Source organism: Tamandua tetradactyla, chromosome 8 (genome assembly GCF_023851605.1).
Source record: "Tamandua tetradactyla isolate mTamTet1 chromosome 8, mTamTet1.pri, whole genome shotgun sequence".
NCBI classification, from domain to species: Eukaryota; Metazoa; Chordata; class Mammalia; order Pilosa; family Myrmecophagidae; genus Tamandua; species Tamandua tetradactyla.
Window position 1 is genome coordinate 40,859,778 of NC_135334.1, and position 12,862 is coordinate 40,872,639.

Consider the following 12,862-nt stretch of genomic DNA (forward strand, 5'->3'; position numbering starts at 1 on the left):
AGGAGACACAGCCACTCTGTCAGATCACAAGGGGGACTTTTTCCTTTATGTTGCAATGTCAGAGCTGCCAAGGATCTCCCAAACTGCCAAGGTTTTCCTTGCAGATTTCTGGAGACAAGGTACTGAAATTTTTAATTTAAATTTTTTTCAGAGAGGGGTACTGTTGATACTTTTGAGGGTTGTTATTATCATAAACAGCTCCTCAAAAAGCACAGTGACTGGTAAACCAGTTCATCACGTTCTTTAGACACACACTTAAATAGTTATCAATACGGATGACAGGATAAGGGTCCATGAGATGTGCAAATGTGCACGCTTGCCTTTTATGACCACAGCAGCACACGGTTTTCACGCCCATGTATTTCTTTTAAATTTATTTTATTTATTAAACATATCAACATACATGTATTTCTTAGCTTTGTAGCTCACCAAGAATGTTTTTAAATGATCTGGTTTAAATAAGATTGCAAAAGCATGTGGGGCTGTATGTGTGGTATTTTGATGTTTTGTTTTTTCCTCACTCACTGTTCCCCCTCTCTCTCTCACACTGTACACATAAGAGTAATATCTGTAGACCCTCAGGTGTCTGCAAGTTCCTATTCTCCAAATGAGTAGCTAAAATACGTCTTTTCTTTCGGCCAGCCAACTGAGGTGGTGGGTTGTGAGGATTAATGAATTAACACATGGAACACTTAGAACAATGTCCAGCACATAGAGAGAGAGCACTTAAATCTTGGCCGTTATTATTATTTATTGGCTGCCTAATATATGCAAAGGGTCTTATGTGCTGGAACATAAATTTGCTACAGAGCAGCCTTCCTAAAAGTTTATGATACAGGAGGGAGACACTACAGCCAAGGTGATTGCTTAAAAATTTTTCTAATCATGGCTTTTGATATTGAAAGCGTCAAATCTTTATTAGGATGTCATTGCTTTGGCCTCTGACTACAGGTATTCAGCCGCTGCTGCTCTTGCTGCTTCTTTTTGAGTTTTTATTTTAGTAACATATATACAACCTAAAATTTACCCTTCTAAACTTCATTCAGATACATGAATAGGTAGCATTAATTACATTCACAATTTTGTGCTACCATCACTGTCATCCCAGCCTGCTCTTGTACCACCCTCCCCTTTGCTCTCTAAACTAGCTAATCGGGTTCCTTTCATTTCCTAGAGCGTAAATTCTGTGAAGGAAGGGATTTTCTTCTGTTTCATTTAGTGATGGAATCCCAGCAAATACAATGATGTCTGGGACATAGGAGGGCCTCAGTGTTTATTTGTTAAATAAAAGTTAACTTCACCCAGTGCCTGTTCATGAAAAAAAAAAGATTAAAAAAAAGTTAAATTCACGATTTGCTGTTCCTTCTTACTTGAACACGCCCTTCTCCTTATCCCTACCACTTCCCTTCACTAAGCTACTCCCTACTTAGGCTTTTGGTCTGAGTATAAAATATCACTTCTTTAGGGAGTCAGTCTCGAGCCCCTTTTTTGAATTAAACTCCCTTTCTACATTTTCTTTACTACTGTGAACTCTTTAACTTCCAATTATTTATTTAAGGTACAAAAAGGATTAAATTTCTTTTGTTTACTTTATACCCCAGGTCCTAGTTCCTTGTCTGGATCACTGTAAGTGTTCAATTTATTGACGTGAAAAATAGCTCTAATGGAAGGTAAAGCAAGGTAAGTGCCATAAAGGAATACAATTGCCTGAAATTTAGAGGAGAAAAATATTATTTATAATGTCAAGAATCAGGGAATGTTTAATGGAGGATGTGGTCATTTGAGCTGGGTTTAAACGATGGATGGGATTTGGAGATGGTGAGAAACGTCATCCTAGACAAAGCAAATAGCGTGGGTAAATGCATAGAAGTGGTGTAGATGCTGTGGCATGCCTCCCAGAGCTCCCTTCAGTACTGAGGCAGCTACTGCAGAACTATCTCATTCTCCCAGCTACTGCAATTGTGGGCTTCACATGGCTCACAGCTGAGTTTCTCCAGGAAGTGCCCACTGCCAAAGGCAGCCCCTCACACAAGGTTCCACTTCTTCCCTCAGGCAGCCTAAATCCTTGCAATTTGGGACATCTCATCTGAGTTCCCTCTAGGATTGACTGGGATCTTCACAGTTTAATATCTTCCTTTGCCCAATGCTGGTACCGTCACTCTGAACAGGACAGCATGCTTCAAACCTCTTGCACACTGATCTTTGTCTCAAAGTCTATTTCCCCATAAGATCCAATCTATTACAAGCAGACGTTATGAGACTTGAGACTGGTACAGGGGGACTATACATAACTAATTTTTTATTATATTGTTAAACAGTAGAATCTCTTTAATGAAAATTCTTACCCAGAAGTATCAACAAATAAATCAGGTAAAAGACAAGTTTCTTTGTTTGAAGGGGGCTCAGTGCGAGGATCTTTTTCAGTTTGTCTCTCTTTTTCTTGCTAAGAGTGCTCTACGAGAGCATTGTAGCCCCATAGATTTCATCTGAGGAGAGTTTGAACACCAGTAGAAAAACCGGAGAATCCATGAAATAGGGTAGGAAAGGCATATTGATTACTGACTGCTTTGAACACTACAACAAGAAGCCTGGAGACTATTCTGGAGGTGAGGGTGGAGAGGTGAGATGAAGAGTATGCTATTTCCTTGATAGTATTTAATCAAGAGAATAAGATGATCAGAACTGCATTGATCAATAAACAATCTTGAGGCAAATGGTTAACTTTATGGGAAAAATTAAAATCTCTATCTCTTACTGTAAAACAGATTCCAGATAAATTAAAGATATTCATATAAATAATGAAACTATAAAAATATGAAAAAATATAAAAATATTCATAAAATCTTTGGGTTTTCCTTTTAAGCATAGGAGTTACCTGGGGATATTCTTTTTAAGCATGATATTTAGAAATTTAAAAAAAGTTAGACTGACATATTTGGATGAAAAACAAGAAACATGTACTCATTTAAAATGAAAGCTGGGAAAATATTTTGAAATAAAGATTAGTCATTAATAAATAATGCATAGAGACCAATTATAAAGTAGAAAAAACTGGTAAAGACGATTCACAAAGGAAAAATATAAATGACCAACCAAAATTAAAAAAAATTAAACATTTCTAATAATCAAAGAAATTAGTATAAATTAAAATAGTTATGTTTCTTTTGTTCACCTATCAACTTGGCAAAGTATAGCAGACATTTCTGGTTGTCTATGGAAGAGCCAGCTTCCTACCTTCTTCCTCACTAATGGAATCATAGCTTTGTTTTCAGATTGGGTTAAGGGATTACTGGATTCTCAATAAAGGCAGTTCCTGTCCCTGATTTAGGGGTGGATGTGAGGTCTAGCTCATACCGATGATATTAAAGAATAAGTTAGTTGGAGGTCTTCTAGAGAAGACTTTCCTCCCTCAACTCTCAACATTTCTGGACAACACTATGAGATTTCTCTAGTTTGTTCACTTTCTCAATTCTAAAACAACTATATCAAAACCTTCTCCTCTAGCCACTAACTTCTACATCCCCATCCCATTTCTACCTTTGCTGGTAAAGTTCCCTCATATTTGAATGAGAAAAATAGAAGCAATGAGAGAGAACACCTTATTTCCATACCATCAACTCTGTCATTCCATTTGAAATACTCTTCCAGTCTTCTATCAAACATCAACTCTATCATTTGTGTATCATCTTTATCTCCTCAAGGGCTTTTCTTCTGTATTTTCCCCTCCTTCCTCTGGCCTTAGCTCTTTCTCTCTATTGGATTGCTCTCATCATCACACGAACATGCACTATTATCTCCCATTCTGAAAATGAAACAAAGAAAAATTTCTTTGGACTCTGTTTCCCCTTCTGGCTACCACCCAGTGTCTTTTGCTCTCTTCGCACAATCTCTCCTCTAACTGCTCCTGTCAAGCTTCTGTCTGCACTAATCTGCTAAGACTGTTCTCATGAAGGTCACCAGTGACCTTCATATTGCCAAATATTACTGTTTATTCTTTTCTTCTTAGTTGACATTTTCGCAGTTGTGAACTCTTTCCTTATTGAATCTCATCTCTTGTCTTCTGTAACATCACACACTTCTGGTTTCCCTCCTATTGCACTAGCTCTTCCTTCTCAGTTTCATTTGCTAACTTCTTTTCCTTCAGTAGAGGTTCTGTCCTGGGCTCTTTCTTTTTCTTTATTTAAATTCTCTCCCTTGGTAATTTTCGATATTCTAGCTTTAAATACCATTTACATGCCTTTTTTTTTTCTTATACCTGGCTCTGACCTCTCTTTGAAACTCCAGACTTGATTCTTGAAATGCCTCCTTGACATCTCACATAGATATCTAACAATCACCCAAACTGAACATGTCACTCCTGCTTTTCCACCTCTTCTAGTCTTTTTTGTCCGTGTAAACTGGACCTCCATATCTTTCATTGTTTGAACCAAAATATAAGAATTATCCTAACTTCTTTCTCTTATCCTCACAGCTAACCTTCCAGAAAACTTTTGAACTCTACCTCTGAAGTATATTCCAAACCTTTCTATTTCTCTTCCTCTTTCTCACTCCTATTCTAATACAGGCCTCCATTATTTCTCACTTGGACTACAGTCTTCTAATGGATCACTCTGATTTCCACTTTTGCTTCATTATAATCCATTCTCTTCATTGCAGGAGCATGACCATGTTAAAAGATCCAGTTGCTCCTCTGATTAAAATGCTTTAATGGGTCATAAACCTCAAGGTAGGTTGAATTATGTACCTCAACAAATACATGTTCTAAGTCTTAATTCGTGCATCCATGTGAGTGTATACTCATTGTAAATAGGTCCTTTTGAAGATGTTATTTTTAGTTAAAGTGTAATGAACTGAACCAGGGTGGGCCTTAATATGGATTATAGAATGGTTTATGAAGAGAACCTGGAAGCCACAGAAGCCAGAAAGAAGAGACCAGGATGGATGAGAGGCAAAGATAAAAGTCATGGAACTCTAAGGATTGCCACAGCTAGCAACAGGACATTATGGGTTTTGAGGAGAAAGCAAGCCTTGCTGATATCTTGATATTAGGCTTCTAACCTCAAAGCTGTGAGCCAATTAATTTCTACTGTTTCAACCAACTCATTGTGCGGTATTTGTGATAGCAGCTCTGGCAAACTAAGACAGATCTCAATGAAACTGAAAGGGCAATTTAGTGGAGAAAGCATAGTGTTTTCAGCAAATGGTGTTAGAAAGTTGACTATCTACATGGGGAAAAAAAGATCTTATTTGTGATAGATTGTGATATATTCAAGTCCTAATCATCCCCAGTCCTGTGGGCTCGAGCCCATTTGTAAATAAGATCTTTGAGTATGTTATTAGTTAAGATGAGTCAGTATGGATGTACACTCACTTGTAAATAGGACCTTCAAAGATATTTTTAGTTAAGGTGTGGCCAAACTGAATGAGGATGGGTCTTGATTCAATATAGCTGAAGTCCTTAGAGGACTTTCAGTCACAGTTATCAGAAGCCAGAAAAGGAAAGAGAGATCATCAGGTGACAGAGCCAAGAAATTGAGCCACCACTTGTAAGCTACAGACTCCAGGAAAAAACATGGTCTGCAGATACCCTGATGTAACTCCTGTTGCTTAAGCTAACCAATTCTGTGACATTTGTCACAGCAGCCCTGGCAGACTAAGACATTATCCTATATCATATACAAAAGCTAACTCAAAATTGATCAAAGATCTAAATGTAAAACCTAAAATTTTGAAACTGCTGAAAGAAAATGGGAGAAAATATTTGTTAGGCAATGTTTTCTTAGATAGAATGTAAGAAGCATGGATCAGAAAAAACAAACATTGATAAATTGGACTTCATCAAATTAAAAACCTTTGCTCTTCAAAAGACAACTCACAAAGACTTGAATGGTCCTAGCAGCTTTATTTATAACAGCTCCAAACTGGAAACCACACAAATGTTCATGAGTTGGTGAATAGGTAAATGAATTTTAGTACAATTGCACACTACTCAAGAATAAAAAGGGACAAACTACAGATACACACAATAACATGGATCAATCTCCATGCTAAATGAAAGGAGCCAAACACAAAGAAACTATATACTGCATGTAAGTGGCTTTATGCATATGTGACCTGTGATTTATACAACCTGAGCTCAAAAGGCCCCTGTACTTGATTTAATGCTCTGCTGTTGCTGTCCTGTGATTCTTAACAATGTTTGAACAAGGGTCCCGTATTCCACATTTTCGTTTTGCTCTGGGCTCTGAAAATTATGTAGCCTTTCCTGATTGCATGACTCCCTTGATATGACACTTTAGAAAAGTAAAAATTAAAGTGATAGCAATCAGTGGTTGTTGGGAGCCGGGTTTGGGGGAGAGGATTGACTGCAAAGACACAAGAAGAAACTTTTTGGAGTAGTGGAAATGTTTTACATCATGATTATGGTGTTGATTACATGACTGTGTACATTTATTAGAAATAACTAGATTGTAGACTTAAAATTTGGAAATTGTAGTGTATATAAATGTTTCGGTTTGCTGAAGCTGCCAGAATGCAATATACCAGAAATGGGATGGCTTTTAAAAGGGGGAATTTATTGAGTTGCAGGTTTACAGTTCTTAGGCCAGGAAAATGTCCAAATTGAGGAATCAACAAGAGGCTACCTTTATTCAGGAAGGGCTGATGCTGTCTGGAATACCTCTATCAGCTGGGAAGGCATGTGGCTGGCATCTGCTGGTATGTTGTTTCTGGGTTCTGTTGCTTTCAGGTCTCTGTTTTTCGTGTGTGTGTGGGGTTCCATACTTGGCTTCTCTGGGGCTGGGTTTCATCTCCTGGCTTCCCTTGGCTCTCTCCAGATTCTGCTTTGCTTAACATTTCATGGGAAGTTACATGGCAATGTCTGCTGGGCTCTGCCCATGTCTAGGTATTTACTGTCTGTTGGCACTCCATGCAACTCCAAACATCCATGTCTCTGGCAGCTCTGAAGCAAACTGTTCTCCAAGCATTTGAATCTGAGGTTTCTCCAAAATGTTTTCCCTTTTAATGGACCCTAGTAAACTAATCAAGACCCATCTTGAATGGGGAGAGTCATATCTCCATCTAATAAAAAAGCCATATAACCCACAATTATGTATGTCATATCTCCATGGAAGTAATCTAACCAAAAGGCACACCAACAACTGAGTGTCTCACATCTCCATGGAAACAATCCAGTCAAAGTTCCCTACCCTAAATAACAGGTCTGGCCCCATAAGATTGGATCAAGATTAAAATATGGCTTTTCTGGGGTGTATAATAGTTTCAAACCAGCACAATAAAGTATTCCTCAATAAAACTGCGTGTGTGTATGATATATAAAATAACCTCCAATGGCTTCCCTTCTTATATGGAATAAAACTCCAGACTCACTTCCCCTTTGTTGAGAGATCCAGACTTTCCTAACCTCTGTGACCTCATCTTCTTCACTCAGTTGCCCTGGGCTTCTCCTTATATGGGTTGAGCTTGTTACTAGCTATTTTAGTTTGTAAGCTGCCAGAATGCAATATACCAGAAATGGAATGGCTTTTAAAAAGAGGAATTTACTAAGCTGCAAGTTTACAGTTCTAAGGCCATGAAAATGTCCAAAGTAAGGCATCGACAGAAAGATAACTTAACTCTAAAGAAAGGAATGATGAAGTTTGGAGTTTATCTCTTAGCTGGAATGGCACATGACAATGTCTGCTAGCTTTCTCTACTCATGTCATAAGGCTTCCCTGAGGGTATTTTCTTTCTGCTCCAAAGGTCTCTGGCTATGTGGTCTCTCTTGGTTCTGGTGGCTCTAAAGCTTTTTCCAAAATGGTTCCCTCTTAAAGGGCTCCAGTAAGCAATCAGACCTTGAATGGGTAGAGACACATTTCCATGGAAACCATCTAATCAAAAGTTACCACCACAATTGGGTGGTCTCATCTTCACTGAAACAACCAAAAAGATTCCCCCCAGCAATACAGAATGAGGATTAAAGGACATGGTTTTTCTGGGGTACATAATAGCTTCAAACCAGCACACTGACTTAGGCCTTTGCACTAGCTATTCTATCCACTTGGAATGTTCTTAACCCACTCTTTGTATAGCTGGTTCTTTCTCAGCACTCCAATTGCAATTTCTTCTTCACTGAGGCTCTTTCTGACCATCCAATTGAAAGTGGTTTCACACACTCAATCACATCACCCTACTTTATTTCTTTGTATAGCACCTATTAGTCCCGGCATTTTCTTTTCTTTTTTTTACATGGGCAGGCACCAGGAATCGAACCTGGGTCCTCTGGCATGGCAGGCAAGCATTCTTGCCTGCTGAGCCACCGTGGCACGCCCAGTCCTGGCATTTTCTTTTTTTTTTTATTTTTTTTTATTTTTTTTATTTTTTTTATTTTTTTTTTAAGAGAGAGGGAGGAAGGGAAGGAAAGACAGAGAAGGAAGGAAGGATGGAAGGAAGGAAGGGAGGAAGAAAGGGAAACATCTTTAAACATTTTCTTGTTTTATTATATTTTGTTTGTTTGTTTGTTTTTTACATGGGCTGGGGCCGGGAATCGAACCGGGGTCCTCCGGCATAGCAGGCAAGCACTCTTGCCCGCTGAGCCACCGCGGCCCGCCTGTCCTGGCATTTTCAATCTCCATTTATTTTCTCCTTCCCTAGACTGAAATCTCCCTGAGAGTGGGAACTTAATCTGTCATATTCATCACCATATCTTTGGTGCCTAGAATGGCACCTGACCCCTAGTGTATGCTCAGTGAATATTTACTGAATGAATGAAACACTGGATAAAACACTATTTGATGATATGGAAATAGCTTCTTGATACATTATTAAGCAGAAAAAGAGAGCTAAGAAAAACTTCATAAAGATGATAATGTCATTTATAAAACACATATATATACAAGAAAAAAGATTAAAAATACTGCAGGTGCTGGTCCACTGCTCATCAAACTCAAATCTGCTCTAGAAGGGATGGACTTTGCTGGTGCACACTTCTGCAGAGAACCATGGTGATCTGTAAAATTGTCCCTGTGTTAAATGCAGGATTAGATTCTGAGGGCTGATAGTTTTCCTCATATGTTGTACATGTTTCTTTCTAGTTCTCAGTCTCTTTTCCTGTAAAGCTATACTCTGTATTTCCTTTATTGCTGAGTTCTGCCAATAGCATTAGCTGCAGACTCCCAACTGTCATAAAACTTCCCCTACAAGCCAACTTCCCATCCTACATGGTCCTTGAATCCTGAGCAAAGATCACCCACCAGAGGATATTTTAAGATTCTGCCTGGGAGATGGAAAAGATGTCCTAAATTGGGGTCACTTCAAAATAGAGGTGGTGAGCTGCATGTTTCCTATCCAGGCCAAACTGAGTTTCTTCATACTTCCATAGTTGGAAACTTGCAGAGAGAATTCATCAGACACTCTACCTCCCCCATGCTATATTTGTGCCACCGTTACTGAGACATCAGTTTAATGAGCATTCTAGATCATCACTCACTCTTAATTATTCTGATTAGAATAATTAAAACACCCCAGACAAACTTCCCAGAGCCTAGGCCTTTTCTGTGGAAAGCAATTAATGGAAGATACACCTTAGGCAGTTTTTTTTTAATTTTTTATTAATTAACAGAAAAAAAGGAATTAACCCAACATTTAGAAATCATACCATTCTACATATGCAATCAGTAATTTTTTTTATTAATTAATAGAAAAAAAGAAATTAACCCAACATTTAGAAATCATACCATTCTACATATGCAATCAGTAATTCTTAACATCATCACATAGATGCATGATCATCGTTTCTTAGTACATTTACATCGGTTTAGAAGAACTAGCAACACAACAGAAAAAGATATAGAATGTTAATATAGAGAAAAAAATAAAAGTAATAATAATAGCAAAAAAAAAAGACAAACAAACAACCAGACAGACAAAAACAAAAACAAAAAACAAAACAAAACAAAACAAAAAACAACAACAAAAAAACCTATAGCTCAGATGCAGCTTCATTCAGTGTTTTAACATGATTACTTTACAATTAGGTATTATTGTGTTGTCCATTTTTGAGTTTTTGTATCTAGTCCTGTTGCATAGTCTGTATCCCTTCAGCTCCAATTACCCATTATCTTACCCTGTTTCTAACTCCTGCTGAACTCTGTTACCAATGACATATTCCAAGTTTATTCTCGAATGTCCGTTCACATCAGTGGGACCATACAGTATTTGTCCTTTAGTTTTTGGCTAGACTCACTCAGCATAATGTTCTCTAGGTCCATCCATGTTATTACATGCTTCATAAGTTTATCCTGTCTTAAAGCTGCATAATATTCCATCGTATGTATATACCACAGTTTGTTTAGCCACTCGTCTGTTGATGGACATTTTGCTGTTTCCATCTCTTTGCAATTGTAAATAATGCTGCTATAAACATTGGTGTGCAAATGTCCGTTTGTGTCTTTGCCCTTAAGTCCTTTGAGTAGATACCCAGCAATGGTATTGCTGGGTCGTATGGCAATTCTGTATTCAGCTTTTTGAGGAATCGCCAAACTGCCTTCCACAGTGGTTGCACCATTTGATATTCCCACCAACAGTGGATAAGTGTGCCTCTTTCTCCGCATCCTCTCCAGCACTTGTCATTTTCTGTTTTGTTGATAATGGCCATTCTGGTGGGTGTGAGATGATATCTCATTGTGGTTTTGATTTGCATTTCTCTAATGGCCAGGGACATTGAGCATCTCTTCATGTGCCTTTTGGCCATTTGTATTTCCTCTTCTGATAGGTGTCTGTTCAAGTCTTTTTCCCATTTTGTAATTGGGTTGGCTGTCTTTTTGTTGTTGAGTTGAACAATCTCTTTATAAATTCTGGATACTAGACCTTTATCTGATATGTCATTTCCAAATATTGTCTCCCATTGTGTAGGCTGTCTTTCTACTTTCTTGATGAAGTTCTTTGATGCACAAAAGTGTTTAATTTTGAGGAGCTCTCATTTATTTATTTCCTTCTTCAGTGCTCTTGCTTTAGGTTTAAGGTCCATAAAAGCGCCTCCAATTGTAAGTTTCATAAGATATCTCCCAACATTTTCCTCTAACTGTTTTATGGTCTTAGACCTAATGTTTAGATCTTTGATCCATTTTGAGTTAACTTTTGTAAAGGGTGTGAGATATAGGTCTTCTTTCATTCTTTTGCATATGGATATCCAGTTCTCTAGGCACCATTTATTGAAGAGACTGTTCTGTCCCAGGTGAGTTGGCTTGACTGCCTTATCAAAGATCAAATGTCCATAGATGAGAGGGTCTATATCTGAGCACTCTATTCGATTCTATTGGTTGATATATCTATCTTTATGCCAATACCAAGCTGTTTTGACCACTGTGGCTTCATAATATGCCTTAAAGTCCGGCAGCGTGAGACCTCCAGCTTCGTTTTTTTTCCTCAAGATACTTTTAGCAATTCGGGGCACCCTGCCCTTCCGGATAAATTTGCTTATTGGTTTTTCTATTTCTGAAAAATAAGTTGTTGGGATTTTGATTGGTATTGCATTGAATCTGTAGATCAATTTAGGTAGGATTGACATCTTAACTATATTTAGTCTTCCAATCCATGAACACGGTATGCCCTTCCATCTATTTAGGTCTTCTGTGATTTCTTTTAACAGTTTTTTGTAGTTTTCTTTATATAGGGTTTTTGTCTCTTTAGTTAAATTTATTCCTAGGTATTTTATTCTTTTAGTTGCGATTGTAAATGGGATTCGTTTCTTGATTTCCCCCTCAGCTTGTTCATTACTAGTGTATAGAAATGCTACAGAGTTTTGAATGTTGATCTTGTAACCTGCTACTTTGCTGTACTCATTTATTAGCTCTAGTAGTTTTGTTGTGGATTTTTCCGGGTTTTCAACGTATAGTATCATATTGTTTGCAAACAGTGATAGTTTTACTTCTTCCTTTCCAATTTTGATGCCTTGTATTTCTTTTTCTACCTTAGGCAGTTTTAAATCAATTTTTATGATGGCATCCATATACTCTCTAGACCTAGCTTTACCTTTATTCCAGACCTGGGCTGAAATACTCTCATTTCATGGCACCTTATTTCTCCATATGATCCCTTTCCCCCAAGTAGTTGGCCTGCACTTGGACGATGTACAGTTTGCGGAAGAGGTTGGATAGGTGCCAAGATGATGTTAATTACCATATTATAATAATAAAATAATAGCTAACTCTGAGCGTTTTGGAACAGGCACTGTTCCAAACATTTCTCATGGATTATCATTTAATCCTCTCAGAAACACTGTTATGTGGCTATTAACTAATAGTACAAAGCATAGACCTCCTACTACTGAGTATGAGGGAGACACTGATTATTCAGCTTTCCTTCCAACAAATATGCCTTGTCTTCCCATAAAAACAACAGTACAACAACAACAATGAAAGATTGGATCTTTCATCTTTGTGAAATTCGCCAGCCCTGTGATGTTCTCACTATAAGAATTATCTTCCATGGTTATTTATTCCATCTTCCACCACTCCCTTCTTCACCTGACCAGCTAACATCCTGCCACTTTACCCACACTCTCATATCTGGCTGTAACCAATCTGGAAAACTGAATACAGAGTGGAAAAGCATCACATTGCTTTTGACAATAAGGTCAGTTCAAATATTCAGTGTATTTGGAAGAGCATCTGGAAGTTGGAAGAGAAGTTATGTAAATATGCATTTACCTCAATACAATATCTGGAATAAACAAACTCATAGACATAGCAAGTAGATTTGAGACTACTACAAGGTAAGAGGTATAAGGAATGGGGAGTTATTGTTTAGTAGGTACAGAGTTTTGGTTTGGAGGCATGAAAAAGTTAAGTAATAGAAAGTGATG